The 18694-nt window shown below is 35.2% G+C and overlaps 1 protein-coding gene across 1 annotated transcript in view; it reads right to left on the bottom strand.

Moving 5' to 3' along the window:
• Positions 1-18151, bottom strand: part of baz2bb (bromodomain adjacent to zinc finger domain, 2Bb) — a 124437-nt gene extending 106286 nt beyond the window's left edge. Inside the window, exons 1-2 of the mRNA XM_082175783.1 lie at positions 17974-18151; positions 255-314 (exon numbers count right to left, since the gene is read on the bottom strand). The gene's annotated coding sequence lies outside the window, so the exon portion shown is untranslated. The remainder of the gene's footprint in view (positions 1-254; positions 315-17973) is intronic.
• Positions 18152-18694: the final 543 nt, after the last annotated feature.

Below are 18694 nucleotides of genomic sequence, written 5' to 3'. Positions count from 1 at the left end.
AGGGCCCAAAACTCTATGAGAATAGTGGAGTTCACACCACAACTATAACGACACAGAGGAACAACACCGTTGTAATCACTTTCAGATCGATTTTTCCCAGTTGATGAGCGAATAAAAACATTGACAGCCAATCAGAATCTACCTGACTTATAAACAAACATAACATGATGCTCATTGGTGTGCATGTTAATGACTTAAGTTATACTTATAATATCATTCATGGCGGGAACAGGCGTGTGTGAGCTTTCACTTACTGTTAATGATGGCCTCTATTTCAACCCAGTGACATCACTGTGACATCATCACTGCAGAATCTGGAATAAAACAAAAAAGGAATAATTACTCCTCATTAAAAGGTGAAAATGCATCTTGTTTTCTTTTTATTTATGATATTTATATATTTTTACTGATTTTTTTGCAGTGCATTTACGGCTCTCATTCCTTACAAATCAGCATGAATTAATAGAAACCCGCCGCTTGTATAACTTCCTCATCCTCTGAACAGTCTGCCAGTTTATCATCTTATTAAATATTACCATATGGGTGTGTTTCGTGGAAGTATTAAAGGAAATTAAGCCACGTCTATATTAATATGTGCAATTAATCTTTCTCACTCAAAAAGAGGCACACTTCATTCTCATCTCAAACCTTCACAGAGTCACTGACAAGCTACTGAAATACACCATCGTCAGTGAATTCTTGAAAAGGAAATGGTGTAACACAAAAATCCCACTTGAGAAATGTAAAAACGTGGCGTAAGACGATACCAATCCTGTTAATAACAGCCAAAAGGGTTTCAAAAAACGTGCTGAAAAGAAAAGGTGCAAATTAACTGCAAAATACTTGTGATGAATTAACCACAAATGCACCAGAGACTCTAGTGTCAACGTCAACCAGAAGAACCACAACACAGAAGGCTTCAGAAGCTCAGTGTGTGTGAAGCTCGATCATGATCATGATCTTCACGCAGGACAACAGACCACATGTTTACAAGCATGTAGAGCTAATCAGAAAACCCCTTTCTTCATCTGACTTAAACCTGCCAGAAAACATGTGGGCTGTCCTCAGATATACACTACCGTTCAAAAGTTTGGGGTCAGTAAGATTTTTTTATGTTTTTAAAAGAAGTATCTTCTGCTCACCAAGGCTGCATTTATTTGATTAAAAAACAATAAAAAAAAAACAGTAATATTGTGAAATATTATGACAATTTAAAATGAATGTTTTCTACTATTTTAAACTGTAATTTATTCCTGTGATCAAAGCTGAATTTTCAGCATCATTACTCCAGTCTTCAGTGTCACATGATCCTTCAGAAATCATTCTAATATGATGATTTGATGCTCAAGAAACATTCATTATTATTATCAATGTTAAAAACAGTGTATAATTTTTTTTCACAATTCTTTGATGAATAGAAAGTTCAAAAGAACAGCATTTATTTAAAATAGAATATTTTCTAACATTATAAATGTCTTTACTGTAACTTTTGCTCAGTTTAACTCATCCTTGATGAATAAAAGTATTGATTTATTTGATTTCTTTCCCCCAAAAATTACTGACCCCAAACTTTTGAACGGTCGTGTTTAATGTTACAAAAGCTTTAGATTTCAGATAAATGCTGTTCTTCCGAACTTTCCATTCATCATAGCATCATGAAATAAAAATGTAAATAACTGTTTTCAACATTGATAATAATCATAAATGTTTCTCGAGCATCAAATCGTCATATTAGAATGATTTCTGAAGGATCATGTGACACTGAAGACTGGAGTAATGATGCTGAAAATTCAGCTTTGATCACAGGAATAAATTACACTTTACTGTATATTCACATAGAAAACAGCTGTTTTAAATTGGAATAATATTTCACAATATTACTGTTTTTGTTTGTATTTTTAAACAAATAATTGAACGGTAGTGTATAATTTACAGTGAGAGGAAACAACACTCAAAAAAAATTATATGTTGGCTTTAATTGACTTTTTTATGTCAACCGGTTCCATATAACTGGGTTACGTTTAACAAACATAATTTGTCCATGTAACGTCAACGTCATTTTAAGCGACCCATTTTAAGTAGTCTCAAAGTGAATTTTTAAAGGCTTTATTCAAGTATTCATATTTATATATTCATTCATCCAATAAGATCTCATTTATTTTAGTGACACACAATTGAATTGATAGGCTATAGCTAGCTATTTGCTAGCAGTAGCACATATTAACATCTTAAATGCTAAGATTTACATGCTACGTCATCCAAAACAGTTAAAAGTATTTGAATCAGTCCACAGCCAAACAAAATGCTCCACTCTTCTCCACAATGGTAACCCCCTGTAATTAGTATAATCATTTTCTCAAAAAACATAAAATAACACTTAAAGGAGAACTCCGGTGAATTTTTAAGTTAATCTTGATCGTTTTACCTTTGTGAGTACTGTCTATAGAAAAAAAAACGAACCGGATCGGTGCTTGCAACGCGGAGCTGTTACAGTTAATGCCCAGAGCTCCCATTCAGCTAAAACGGCAGTTTTGGGGGCATAAACCTAAAGAGTGTCTTTGTGCCTCTTAACAGACACAAAATGCAATTAAAATGTCTGTCCAACATGAACAGGGCCCTTACATGACAACAAGATGCGTTTAGCAACTTAGCCATTGTTTAAACTCACCTAAATAGTGTTTTAGACGGCTAGCTGTAGTCTCGCGCTGAAGTCCCGTGGGAACTCAGTTGTAGCCGGAACACGACGCTCCTCCCACCTGCACTATGTGCGCGATTTTTCCCCCCAAACCACTTCAGCGGAAATCCCGCCCTGCAGCTGATTCTAAGGTTTTCATTGGTCATGTCAATCGTCACTGTAACCTAAACCAATTAAATCAGCTGCAGGGCGGGATTTCCTCTTTAGGTTTATGCCCCCAAAACTGCCGTTTTAGCTGAATGGGAGCTCTGGGCATTAACTGTAACAGCTCCGCGTTGCAAGCACCGATCCGGTTCGTTTTTTTTTCTATAGACAGTACTCACAAAGGTAAAACGATCAAGATTAACTTAAAAATTCACCGGAGTTCTCCTTTAATTTTAACATTTATTCTCTCTTAGGCCCGGTCCCAAAATGGCGCACTTCATGTGGACTTTCGGTCTCGTGGACTTAAATTGCGCGTGCTCGCCGAGTCTAGGCCGTCCCATTCAGCATTTTAGCGCTCTGAAGTGTGCTCAGCAGCGCCCCCTTTGGTACCCTTGAAGCGGTCTTACACACATAGATGCAGGCTCCACACACTTTAACTACCCAGGAATCCTTACGAAAGGCCAATCAGACAACGGATGGGAGGAGATTTCGCTCACGGATAATTGTTGACATGGCTGAGAAGAAAATATCACGGTTTTTATGATGTACATTTTACCAGTTGTTACCTACAGTTTATACAAACATTATGGTCATCGACCAGTGGTTGATGTCTCAAACGTAATAATAGTGCGTTGAATAATACGATCACATTATGATTCATTAAATAAATAGAACCGAATGTCAGGGCTTTACTGAGTCATATGTAAACATAGTATGAATATTGAAACCTGTAAATTCATCTGAAACTCATGCACATTTTCATTATGTGTTAAAATTGTAATCTTGGTTCAAAATGGAACATTATTATGTACAACTGTATACATCATTTAAATAAGCATGATGTATATCTATTGTCTAATGCCCAGGTGGCATGCACAATATCAGAATATAGAACTGTAAAAGTAGGCTGTGTAGTGGACATGGAGATAAGACGTCGGAGCGCAAAAATGTGATTTCTCCTGTCCAACAACAACCAGACCGTTATTTCCCCAAAAATACCTCTCAATGCGCCCTCATGGACTCGTGCCAAGGGCCCTATAGGTCTGCACTACATGACGTCACCAAAGTGTGGACTCCGAGGAAGTCCACGGAGTGTGCCATTTGGGACAGGGCCTTAATTCAACCATATGCAAAGCATGCTGGGAACTAACAAGCACCGCCCAGTTTCAGTTAATGCAACACAAATCATGCATGTAACCCAACACAAACGGATTAAGTAAACTCCAATTTTACATATATTCAAGGAGATTGAACACAATCAAATTAAGTTCGGACAAAATGTACAGCAATTGTGTTGCTTAAGCTCATTTTAATTAAGAAATTTGAACAAGCAGCAAAAATCTAATCTTAATTTTTTTCAGTGAATGTTCAAACAAGTAAAACTGACTAATGTTACTGAAAAGAAGGGCTATCTACAATTAAATCTTTTGAGAATTAATATAATCACAAAACACACAGACTGTCTAATAATTATGAAATAGATGTTGCTGGGCAAGTTTTTGCAATGCATCAATTATGTTTCGATCATTAAATAGAGCCTTGTTTAATATAACACAGGGCTGAATTTACTTTCATTTAGCTGAAGGCATTGACACGCTCTCAAATTACTGATCATATGGAACAAGCCGACTTAAGACACTCACAGAGAGACAGAGAGACAGAGATAATGAAACTGGAGAGAGACAGACTGACAGAGATGAGCTTTTCACAAAAGTCACGTCATTCTGTATGGCCTCTCGTCAAGTCTCAACTCTGACATTTATGGAAATTACCACCAGATGAACAAAAACAGCTGAAGGGAAAACCATTCTGCAGCCTGGGAAACTCACTTTGAGCAATATTAATCATTGTGAAGGCTAAAAATCCTCATTGATATACTAGAACAGGCATCCACCATGTTCATAAAAGGGTGAGAGAGAGATCTGGGATCTGATGTTTAAAGGAACACGCCGACGTTTGGGGACTTTAGCTTATTCACCGTATCCCCCAGAGTTAGATAAGTCCATACATACCCTTCTCATCTCCGTGCGTGCTGTAACTCTGTCTGATGCACACACCGCTAGCTTAGCTTAGCACAAAGACTGGAGGTAAATGGCTCCGCAGAAGTAGCAGTGCTTCGCCTTCTGAGAATATAGTTCCCAGTATGTATACGGTTAGAAGATGGCTGTGTGTCATGTGACCTTGCTATTTGTACACGCTGTGACTATACAAATCACAACATGGAAATAGGAAAATGTTGGCGTTATTTTGACACTTATTGGGAGCCGTATGCTAGCTGGAGCCATTTACCTCCAGTCTTTGTGCTAAGCTAGGCTAGCGGTGTGTGCGTCAGACAGAGTTACGGCACGCACGGAGATGAGAAGGGTATGTATGGACTTATCTAACTCTGGGGGATACGGTGAATAAGCTAAAGTCCCAAAAAGTCGGCGTGTATGAACAATGTTGTATACAAAATAAAACTGGCATATATAAATTGCTTAATGTTGATTAAACTAAAACTAAAAATGACAAAAAATGTAATATATACTGTATATACAGTACAGGCCAAAAGTTTGGACACATTACTATTTTTAATGTTTTTGAAAGAAGTTTCTTCTGCTCATCAAGCCTGATTTTATTTGATCAAAAATACAGAAAAAATATGTAATATTGTGATATATTATTACAATTTAAAATAATTGGTTTTCAATTTATTATACTTTAAATTATCATTTATTTCTGTGATGCAAAGCTGAATTTTCAGGATCATTACTCCAGTCTATCACATGATCCTTTAGAAATCATTCTAATATGATGATTCATTATCAAAGTTGGAAACAGTTCTGCTGCTTAATATTTTTTCATAACCTGTGATACTTTTTTAGGATACTTTGATGAATAAAAAAAAAATAAAAAAAGCAAATGTTTTAAAAATAGAAATCTTTTGTAACAACAATATACACTACTGGTCAGTAATTTGGGGTCAGTCATTTTTTTTCTTTCTTTTTTTTGAAATAAATCAATACTTTTATTCAGCAAGGATGTGTTAAATTGATAAAAAGTGATAGTAAAGAAGATTTATATTATTAGAAAATATTTTTTTATTTTGAATAAATGCAGTTCTTTTTAACCTTTTATTCATCAAATATATTAAGCAGCAGAACTGTGTCCAACACTCATAATAAATCAGAATATTAGAATGATTTCTAAAGGATCATGTGATAGACTGGAGTAATGATCCTGAAAATTCAGCTTTGCATCACAGAAATAAATGATAATTTAAAGTATAATAAACTGAAAACCAATTATTTTAAATTGTAATAATATATCACAATATTAATTTTTTTTTTCTGTATTTTTGATCAAATAAATGCAGGCTTGATGAGCAGAAGAAACTTCTTTCAAAAACATTAAAAATAGTAATGTGTCCAAACTTTTGGCCTGTACTGTAAACTGTTCAAAAGTTGGCAAGATTATTTATGTTTTTGAAAGAAATCTATATAGTTAAAAAGCGGAAAGATAAAGAAACCCCTTTTTCAGATACTTTTCAGCTTTTTAAAACATTGAGAAAGATTTTGTGTTCATCCCTCGGCCCTTGCACGCACATATCTTTGTCAGTCATACCTGACAAACAACAACAAACAGGCCTGCAGAAACCAGACTTATAAATGCCTTTCATTATATGATTCTGCGAAACACAACCTGCTAGTCAGAGGCAGGTGATCATATATTTTCCCACAAGACAAAGCATGCATATTTCAAACGCGAGCTCGTCTCCTGTTAAGACATTCTGCATTACGACAGGTCTTTCCTGCCTTTACGAACTGCCGGAATGACTTGATTTCTTTTATGAACTCCATGTTTTATCCAGTGCTGGAGGTCACTGCACAAAAAAAGGGGGGAAAAAAAGCTCTTAAACTCTTTGAAGCGCAGCGTTAAAGAGACGGCTTGAGTTACAGATCGGTCTCTCTGCCATTGTTTAAAGAGAGAGAGACAGACATATTGTCTTCTCATGAGACAGGACTCGTGATAATGATAGTAAGGAACAACTATGTTGAGAAAATAGAGACTATCCTGTTCATCCACACCCCACCCTATAACTTTAACTTTAACGGATTATGAGGATACAGCGTTTCCTGGTGAGTCGGGAACGTGCCAGCTAACAATCACTCGAGGACATCTTCATTTCAAGACCTGACGTTTGAGTTCTCCACCTTTACATGGGGGGGGGGGCAGTGTCACCTGAAAACAAAAAACTAAAAAGATCAAATATAAACAGAGTACATAAGGGAAATAAATTGTATTTGGTTTTTCTTAGTAATATTTACAGTTTTTGCTGTATTTTATCTACACTCTCAGAAAATAAAGTACATAATTGTACCTTTAGGGGTACAATGGCTTGTCACTGGGGCTGTGGTACAATATTGTACCTTAACTTTTAAAAGAAACGGTGCATATATGTACCTTTTAATGCTTTTTGACCCTCAAAAAGGTACATATATGTACCTTGAGGTCCAATAATAAGCCCTATGGGGTACGTTAGTGTAGATTGTACCTTGGGGGACAGAAATGGACTCCTACTGTACCCCTATTTCTGACAGTGTATACTGCTACCACACTGTACATGCATACTACATTAATATTATTTACTTGTATTGTTTTGTAATATACTAACATGTTTTGAAGTAAGCATTTATCATTTTCTCTCTCTTTTTTTTTTTCTTTGTTAGTTTTCTTTTTGTTGCTGAATCAGAGAGTAAGAAATACCTCTACTTAATTTCATCCGTATTTCTTGGTTAATATGTCGAAACAAACACTGTATTGTCTTTCTTTTATTATTTCTCTGATAGGAAAAACATTAAAAAAAATTTTTTAAAAGATCAAATATGACAACCACTTATTTTTTATAGTGTCTCTTGTCTCCTTTGAGCTTTCTGTACTTCACATTTAGCTTTTAAATCTTGATTTGAAAGTGATGGGTATCGGCAAAATACAGGTAAGTAGTGATCCACCGAAATTTTGCCATTCTCTTGTGTGGGGTCCTTTAGTAACCAATTCAACCACTCGTTTATCAACACTTTCAGTCACATTTGCACCAAATTAAAACTAAGAAAAGGGACTTTGCACCCTCATTTCTCCACCGTATCTCATGGACTGATCATTGTGAGAGGATATCCGTCCTTCACACATTCCCCAGTCATGTACACTGTAATCTGGAGACAGAATCTGACATTTCTGCCAGATGAACTGAAGATGATAATGAGCGGTGCGTCATCCTGTACTTCCACCTGGATTAACACTAATAATCAGTTCGCTGACTCTTGAAAGAAAACCGGTTACAGAAGTGCAAAAATATATTTCATCATCTGTTGAGCATGTTCAGTAGGGCTGTCCCTTTTGTGAAAAAATCCTGTTAGATTTTTGAGACATAAGCGTTCATTAAATCGATTGCGAAATAGTTTTTCCGTGTCTAAAGACGTTTCCATTTTTAAACGCCAAATATAGGCAAATCCACGGACAACTAACAGGCATCAGGACGAACGGAAAGAGGGCGCGCCGCGCTTGAGACACGCAGAAGTCAGCAAATATTCCTGATGATTTATTGACGTGAAGTTTTGTGCACAATGACAAACAGGTGTGCAACATTCTCGAAAAACAATAAGCCATAACATAAATGAAAAACATCACTGCAGGCTTCAACATGGCTGTGTTTACCATTAGAAATGTCAAACATATTTCGCTTACGTAGGCGATTGTAGACGCGTAGCCTGAATCTTCTAAAGATGGCGGCGCCCTCGTTTCTCTGGCGCATAAGGTCTATAGTGACGAGCTGGACGCGCTCCGAGAGAAAGCCGTTAAAATCGATTACCTATTTTCGTTTTCGAAACTTGTGTTGGTTGGTTTGATCGATTGTGCAATCGATATTTGAATGTAAAGTGACAGCCCTAATGTTCACAGGTTTTCACCTCCTGCTTCTTCCATTTTCTAACAAGAAACATTTTTCCCTTGCCTGTCAAACACCATCAGATAACAAAATTTATACCATGGTCTGGGTGAATACTCGATTCTGATTGGCTGCAGGGTGTCCATTTAAAAGTGATAGAGGACACCTAGTAAAGGAGTTCTGGTGAAACTGACTGTTTACCGTTCGAAATTAATAAATAAATGCGCTGGCTACATCAGCTGTGAGTAACCATAGCAACAGGCAGTAAACTGAAGGGTTCTACGAGCTGAGCGGACTATAAATATTGCTAAATAAACCGTCAGGCGTAACCAGGGAAACCAAGTTATTGTTTGTAAAAACTTTAGATTTCGATTGTAAAACTAATTAAAATATAAACTAATGTTTTAAAAATGTGTTATTTGGCAAGTGACCATGGTATAAGCGGGTTAATGCCCTTCGAGGTGTCCATTGTCAGGTATTAATGGACCTCTGCTGCGCGTTGGACGGTTCACGCATTAAAGGGATAGTTCACTTTGAAATTAATTTTTGGTATGTTTTAGCTTACCTCAAGGGCATCCAAGATGTAGGTGTCTTTTTTTCCGCAGTAGTTTCAATTTTGATATTTTTAGGTCAAACCGTTCTTGTCTGTCAGTCATATAATGCAGGTCTATGGTCACGGTCTCAAAACACAAGCACAGAGTCCAAATTAAAACAATTCCCCGTCGTCCAAATTAAACAATTCCCCATCGTAAGTACACATTGATGGCCTAAGACACGAAACGAGCGGTTTGTGTGAGAAAACGAACAGTATTTATATCGTTTTTACCTCTTATACACAGCCACGTCCGAGTGATCTGATCTGACGTGTGCGCAGACTGGTGCATAGATATATACACACTAGATGTCGCCTTAAAGACATTCGTTCCAATGAACTGCCGTAGACAAGGCGACATCTAGTGTGTATATATCTATGCACCAGTCTGCGCACACGTCAGATCAGATCACTTCGACATGGCTGCGTATAAGAGGTAAAAACGATATAAATACTGTTCGTTTTCTCACACAAACCGCTCGTTTCGTGTCTTAGGCCATCAATGTGTACTTACGATGGGGAATTGTTTAATTTGGACGACGGGGAATTGTTTTAATTTGGTTTTTGGAAATTGTACAGCACTGTGGTTTTTAAAGTACTTTATAGGTAAATTATGATTTGATTGATTTGATCTAAAAATCCAATTTTGACTTTTTTTTTTAATGTGGATAATCTCTGATTTACTAATTGCAAGTAAAATAATAGGACATGTGTGCGAGATAAAAATCAGATAACAACATGCTGGAGTAATCCAGGTATAAGAGCTGTGTTTGTGTGCGGACGAGGTAAACAGCTCTCACAGATCTGCGGTGTAAAGCTGGTATTTACTGAGAGGAATAGAGCAAGAGGTTATTAACGCTTTCTGAGAGTCAAAAAAACAAAAGAGCAGCACATTTCACACACAGGTCACCTTCACATCAATCTCAATAATGGGACGTTCACACAGTCAGCGATGCCGGCGATCTTATCTCGGTTCTGTTGGACATTCGCACTGCTGGATGCTCTATAGCGTTATTGGGCATAAGATGTCAATCTAATCTAATCTAATAATCTGTTAAAAATGTGTAGGCTATTCTAGAAGGAAACATGTGAATATATTTGCAGCCATGCCACATGCTCAATCAAAGCCTGGATGCTTAGAATCAATTTCTAAACATTTTTAACATGCATCACTTGCAAGTGCATAAAGACAAATCATAAACACTGAAGCCTCACAGTGACATTCACTTCTCCAAATATCTGACAGGATCTATAATGTGCTGGGCAATATCAATCAATTGCATTATAACATTACAAATAATCACAATATTTGTGTGTGCTTTTAATTTGCTCATTAAGTTTCGACTATTTTCAAATTTTTTGATTTAAGTATTGAAATGCAATGTTTTAATAGCATCTTTGATTTTAATGTCAGAAGAAGAAAAAAATTGTTTCTGTGAATCAGGTCAAACCATAAACAATTTATTTATTTTTTCGCATTTTTCACACATTAAAATGCATTAGTACAAATATAAGTAGGAATATTTGTTTGCTGTTTATCACCCTTTTAAACTCAATATATAAATATTCAGATATATCAAAAGGCTAAATAAAGCAAGATAATTATGTAATTTAATATAAACAATGTATAATATACATTATAATATAAATCATTTATAAGAATTCCTATTATATAAAAAATAAAATAAAAAAAAGAGTGAAATGTCTTCACTGAAATCCCAATTTGAGGATAAATAAATTCCCCATTGTTTTCTCACCAGGCATTCCAGCCTATGACAAACATGCAAACAAGAGGTAAAAGCACTGGCATTTTAACATGAGCTCTTAACACCACAGGAAGCCTCAGTCCCTCCCTGAGCAAAGGACATGTGACATCCAACATACTTAAGTGACAGAAGGAAAGAAAGATTGAGGGAAAGAAATAAGTGTGAGAGATTGAGACAGTCATTGCCCACACAGTCATGACTGGGTGTTACACTTAACCCAGTATCACACACACTATAGACCTGTGACTAACACTAACAGCATGACTTCTGGGAGGACTGCACACTTCATCGAAATAAAACAGAAATACAATATGGCTTGCATTTGAAACATGCACCGACCTTCCTTTACTTGTAATGAGAAGCGCTTATCAACAAAAGAGAAGCTTCAAGGGCTCCCTTCGGTATTCTGTCAAAATAAAAGTTTGATGGATTAACGTTTGAAAATTAACGTATGAAATTAAAACAACCATAAATATAAGTATTGAAAAGTTGTAAATGTAAAATAAAATTATTATTATTACTTAAATACTTCATATGTTTATTTTACAGTGAATTACGATGTTATTACGAATTATTATTATTACGAATAATACATTATTATTATTATTATATTTTTCTTAAATATAAAATGTATCTTATTTTGCAGTGAATCACCAATGTAAATTTTTCTTATTTTGTTTTTAGTAATTTTTATTTATTTTATTCATTATTAATAATGATCATCATATATTATTATTAACAATCATATATTATTAATAATAATAATAATAATATAGGCTATATTTAAATAGCCTACTCAATTTGTTTATTTTGCAGTGAATTAGAATTACAAATTTTCTGATTTAGTTTTTATTTAGTCATTTTTATATATTATTAATATTATTATTATACAGATATATAATCTGATATATAATCCCAAAATTCTGGCAAAATTGTGCAGCCCTACAAACAAGCACAGCAGACCTGGATTGTTATATTTATATATTTATATATATATATATATATATATATATATATATATATATATATATATATATATATATATATTTATATTTATATATTTTTTGGGGGTTTTTTTTACTATTATTATTTTTTAAAATTATCTCATTTTAAATTGCAAACAATTATCAGAGAAAGATGAAAAAAATTATATATATATATATATATATATATATTATTTATTTTTTTATTTTATTTTTTTATCTCCATAAATCATGCAGAACTAACATCAAGTCCATTTATTCAGCCCACTTGTACATTAAAGTGAACAAACACTGTTTGTTTTGAGTTCACTCAAAACCAAATATCTTTTGAAGATTAAAAGCCACTAACCAGGCAAACCCTAGTAATCCTGCAAGTGACTAATGCACAATCCTCCTGAAAGTTGCTTGCTGTCACACAATCTGAGCACGCAGTTTTAACAAGCGCTTTCCAGTTGTGTGTGCGTTACGCATGAGTGAGCGGATCACGGGCGGTCCGTGGGTGTGCCGTCTGAGCCGAGAGACCATACTTAACTCACAAAAAGACTCATGTCACGTCTGCAATCTTCCAAAACATTAACCAGAAACAAAGAGGAGATATTGAATTATGCATTCAAAGCCGTGTCACATACATTCTGCTGCATTGTGGGGTCTTAACTGCTGTCTTCAGACCCCCAAACGGCCCGGCAGAAGACAGACCTCCCGAATCCCCCTGCAGGAGATCCTGATTAATGAGTGGAAGAGCGAGCGAGAGAGAAGGGAAAGATGGATGGTGCAGAGCAGACGCAAAACTCGCATCAAGAAATCTGCCCTAATTACTGACGGCCCTGTGGTTCATTTGCTTTAAAACACACCCAATATTCCCCCTTTTTTTCCCAGCCAGGAAGAACATCCCCCCCTTCAGACTCATCTTAATGACCCCGTTCTCAAAACCACAGCGATTAGTCATTTCCAACCAGTAAAACATCTACACGAACTTCCCCCTCCATGAAGACCTGCACGACAAAATGACTGCTTGCAAAACACTGATGTGAAAGAATAGCTCTATTTCAAAACCAAGAAGCCAGAATCTATTATTCTCACATACAGACTTTAGACTATTAGCAAATATTGTCCAGTTTGCAACTTATTCTGGCCCAAAACTGCACATTAAGACATGAAAAGACAAGAAAAGCATCCAATCACAGTTTGTTTTGATGTGCTCTTTAAGGCTGGGTTTATTTCAAACAGACTTGCACACTTTGGGGATTTTTTTTCTGATAGAAAGTGTGATTTTAAAATGCAAACAAAGAATATATATATATATATATATATATATATATATATATATATATATATATATATATATATATATATATATATATATATATAATATTTATATATATATTTGTTTTATTTTTAATTTTTTATTGCATTTTAAAATAATTATAAATAAAATTATAATTATAAAAAAAATAACAAATATATAAGCATTTTAAATTGCGATCAAATTTTGTAATCAGAAAAAAAGAAAGGAAAAAAAAGAGAAAAAAAAAATCACAATTAGGTTTATTGTTAGATTTATTTATTTGTTATATGTTAATTAGCCCTAACATCTGATCCATTTTGAACTGTCCACTTGTACATTAAAAGATCATCTGACTGACATGTGAAGTGAGGAAACTGTAGGTTTGTTGTGTTCAGAAATCTTTCGATTATATTATATTATATAAATAATAATAATAATAACATTATTATTATTAGCCGTTTACATGAAGGTAAACACAGTGCCACGCTTCACTCTGAAACACGCAGCACATATATTAATTTAATTAAATTGCAGCCTTTGAGATTTGATAAATCACAGTGAATGATTACAATAACACTGCAAAAAATATGCACAAAAATATCTATTATTATTTTTAATAAATGTAAATATTAATAAAAAATTGGTGTCTATTATTATTATTATACAGCTGTTTTATAAAAGCAATAAGCCAGTCAGTTTTAATAAAATAAATAGTAATAACTCTAATGTACAGCCTCTCGTGTCTTCATCACTGTATTAAACTAAAGCGGATAAACAAATAAATATTGGAGAAGGCTAATAGTCTGTGTGCACTGCGATCGGAAGCTGCATCATGTTCAATCTGTATTCAATATGAATGCATGTGTGAGTAACATTTTGAATAATCAGAATCTGAGCAGTGATTCGACTAGCATTTAAAAGTGCTGTTTCAAGCACTATTACTGTAACCTTGAGCTAATGTTGTTCCCTGCCTGCCGGGAGAGAGCGGGGCCTGATAACATGCACCACATTCAAATGGCACTGTGTTATTTCTCATCCCCTTAAACACCAGACTATGATGCAGAGTGGTTTGTATTCATGGGCGGTTGTTGCACTTTCAAGGATGACAGTTCTGAATAAATCTGTGTTGACCTTCTGAATGCAACTCTGCTTTATTATTTGAATCTCTGGCCAGATTAATTCAGTATAATCTAATTTCCCTCATCGTTGCGGGTCTTCCAGCTGTTTAAGTCAAGCATTTCAGGAGCAAAATCTATCGGTGTGTGTGTGTGTGTGTGTGTGTGTGTGTGTGCGTGCTTTACATATTTAATTAGATTCACAATTAGGTTGTCTGGGGGAATCTCACGAAACCGATCAAGAACATGTCCGGATGCCATTCCTTTAAAATTTTTATTTAATATTGAAAAATATTGTAAAGTACTTACTTAGCCTAAATGTCTAGTAGGAATTGATGTACTGCCTTTACTGATTTAAATAAAAAATTGATTTTCTTTTCAGTAGTTTTAATACAGTAATGGAATCTAATGAGAACCACTTTCAAGAATAATAAAAAAAAATCCGAATTATTACAGAAATGAGAATTTGGGGCAAAACGTGTTTAATTGTCATTGTCTCAAATAAAAAATTTTTTTATAAATAATTAATTAAAGAAATAAAAATCTCCTAAAATAGGCTTTAATTTGTTTGAAAAATATAACTTGTTTTTATTTTTTAATTTTGGGATATATTGTGATTTGGGATCATATTAAAAAAAACGACAACAACAACAACTAAGGATTCAGAAAATATCAGCATACACAGTGGAGGCTCTGACACACTTTTCTCTTATCGTGACTTCATCTGCTATTGTTGGTTCCAGTATAATAGTGTCTGTCCTACTTCCTCTTTACCTCACTGTGGACTTGAGTAAACTTCTTCTAAACTCCCGATATGCATCGTTAATGCAAACGCTCTCCAAGTTTCTTTACATCTCAAAAGATCAAGGGAAATGCAAATCCCATGATGATACATAAACTGAAAATAACCATTACATTCGCAGTTGCTGAAATAAACACACAGTCTAATAAACCTTGCATGTTTTGCTATTAGTTCATTCAGATATAAATACTCAACCTCAAGAGTTTTTTCATAAACGATTCAGGAGCAACGCCTCCAAACTGGTTTCAGCAGAGCCTTTGTTTGTGAAACTGTATTTTTGTTTTTTTCTTTCAAGTGGCAAAAATAAAAAGGTACAACCACAAAACAAGTCCTGACAGCTGTGGATTCTTCCTTGCAGCTGAGATACAACAAGTACATCACAGGCCGCTTTTGTGTTCAACTGCAGCTCTACGCAAAGTAACAATAGGCATTTGTTTGCACTTACAAAACGCGAGTTTGAAAGAATGTATTAGTATAATCCATGTCTCCGAGCGTGTGTGTCTAAGCAGCAAAAAAAAAAAAAAAAAGAGCATGTCTTTTGGTTTCTTTCAATTCATTTCCACTAATGGTTTCCAAGCATCTCCACACAATCGGGCAGCTGCTGCGTGGTCGATGCATCAGCGAGGACGAGAGAGGAGATGCGCATTCCCAGTAGAGATGCGAAGAACACAGACACTCAGCAATACAGCTGCTCCCCTGCATTAGCTCAAAGAAACGCTTTAAAGCACTTATCATCACTGAGCGCTGTCCTGATGCAGCGTCGGGGAATAACTATCACTAAACGTATAGCACTGTCTCCAACTCCAAAAGTGAGACAGCGGTTTTTTTTTCTCCCACACATTATTATTCACAGATGCAAATTCTAATGCATTTTTAGCTCTTCTTCGTGAAGCTTCAGTGTTGAAACGGGGCTTGTGCGGCAGTGTGATGCTGAGACTTCATTCACAGCTGGTATAAAGAGCTCAAATACGACGAGATTTAAGCTCATTTCACGGATCTCTCGTGGTTTACAGCACAATGTCACGCTGTTAGGAAGACGCTCGGCTCTCTGGCGTCTTCGGTTCGGATGGTGTCACCCGAAAGAGCGGAGCAAAATAATAAAACATAAAAAGGGGGCAAAGACAAGGGATGAGGGAAAGCCATGCACAAACTGGTTTAAGTCCCAAAATGAATAGAAAGCCTTGACATTTTCATGATAAATTGTCTCATCCAGACACAGCAATTCTTATTTTATTTTTATTTTTTTAATAAAACACCCACTTTTATCTTTATGGCCAATGACAACAGTCTCGGTCACAGGATTGAATCTGAATTGCATCGTTTGGCTTGTTGTGAGCACGTCACTCTCTGAGGTCTCAAGGTCTGATCGCCATATCTCACTGGACGAATCCTATGCAAGCAAACATAAGTTCAAGAGGTCAAACGGACAATACAATATATCTAATAGGATTTAAAGAGAGGAGGCATGTTTACAATACTTCTTCAAAAAGTCAAACAGATCAAGGTGAGCTGGCTCAATAACTCATTTCAATATTTCAACAACCTTTCCTCCTCACAAAACAAGCAAGCCACACATCACAATAAAACTTTCGAAAACTTCAAACTGTTCAGGTTTACAATACATAAACACGCCACTTTCTTCATAAATATGGACATTTTAATCCTCTGATGCATGAATCATTAACTCACAAAAGACTCAAATGTATATTTAAGTTAGAAATAAGTGCATTAGAAGATTTAGGTCAAGAATTTATGCATCACCACCTTAACTAATAATAAAAAACAAAATGACATCTAAAGAGGACAGTCATATTGTCATAAATCATCCATGAAGGAGCAACATCAGGATACCCGGAATAACATCTGTAAAATCAAACCACTCCTACTCAGTCTTTTCCTTTCCACTACGACAAGCTGCTTTAAGACAATATTTATTGCTAAGACTTGTATTGAATGGTAAAGGCTAATCCATAGAAAAGACCAAAGATCAGCAATATAGTACTAAAAAACATTTTCTGACTGAAAGCACAGCTGAAAAATGACATGATTTCATGTTTCACTCCTCTACTACTAACTGCAGTTGACATCAAGGATGAGGTTAGGAAGAAATTAATCTTAACCATATTTAGGGTGCTTTATTATAAGCTCCTTTTATTTGAGAGACGCAATATTTGCACTTAAAAATCCATCTGTCGTGCTTAAATGAACAAACAGTTGAACAGTTGTATGCCCTTTCCTTCATAAAATATGTAGATGTTAACATAAAGATTGGTTCTGAATGAGAAAAGAAGCTCACTGACATGTAAACTAGCCTTTAACAAGATGATGCTAATGTAAACAAAGGAACTCGGAGCACTTGACGTGTCTGTCATACGTCAACTAACTACTTTACGCACGGTTTTAAGATTCAAAAGACGCGTTTTAATTTAAATATTTTGAACAGGCTTCATATACTTTTTAAAAATGTGACAACCGATCACTTTAACAACAGATTATGATTAATAACACGTCTTTTGGTGAGTTTGTGACTTATCAATCTGCTTCAGTGCGCAAACAACAGCAACTATCCACAAACCAACACGGGCGCGCGCTCAGCGTTATCGGAGGACGCGCGATCTCCGCCAGATTAACGTTAATAACGTTAATAATAAATAAAAAAATCACTCACCTTTTGCTTTCACTTTAATATAGACCATCCAGGAAACGTATAATGTGGAAACAGATAATTTCCAATGGGTTTCTTAGAGTCCGAAAGCGCTGTGAAGATCTGTATCACAGCAGTGCTGTGTGTGTGTGAGACTTTAGAGCTCGTGTACGTGTGTGTGTGTATGTGTGTGTGTAAATCTTCAACGGCAGAGTGACGGTTCACGTTCGTTTGTACTTGAAGGAAGCGGCGTGACGTCACTAAAGGGCTTATTCACAACATAGGCTATCACTCCCTTAACTATAACAAGACAGCCAAAAAGATAATAAGAACAAATTAGGTTTACAATTTTTTTGTGTGGATGTTTTGTTATAGTTCTTAATGTTTAATGTTTGTCTTAATGCCTAATTAAAAAAAAAGATATATAAAATAATAATAATAATAAATAAATAAAAAACAGTTTATCATTCTGTTCATTTTCACTTTCACTCAGAGTTTGGAAACGTTACTGTTTTTAATGTTTTTGAAAGAAGTCTCTTATGCTTATCAAGTCAAAGATAAGTCAAGATCAGAAATACAGAAAAAAATGTAATATTGTGAACTATGATTACAATTTAAAATAATGGTTTTCTATTTTAATATCAAATATAATTTATTTATCTGTCATCATTTACTCACCCTCATGTCATTCCAAACCCGTACGACTTTCGTTCATCTTCGGAACACAAATGAAGATCTTTTTGAT

Source organism: Leuciscus leuciscus (assembly GCF_965113295.1).
Source record: "Leuciscus leuciscus genome assembly, chromosome: 7".
NCBI lineage: Eukaryota > Metazoa > Chordata > Actinopteri > Cypriniformes > Leuciscidae > Leuciscus > Leuciscus leuciscus.
This window is presented reverse-complemented; position numbering and strand designations above follow the sequence as displayed.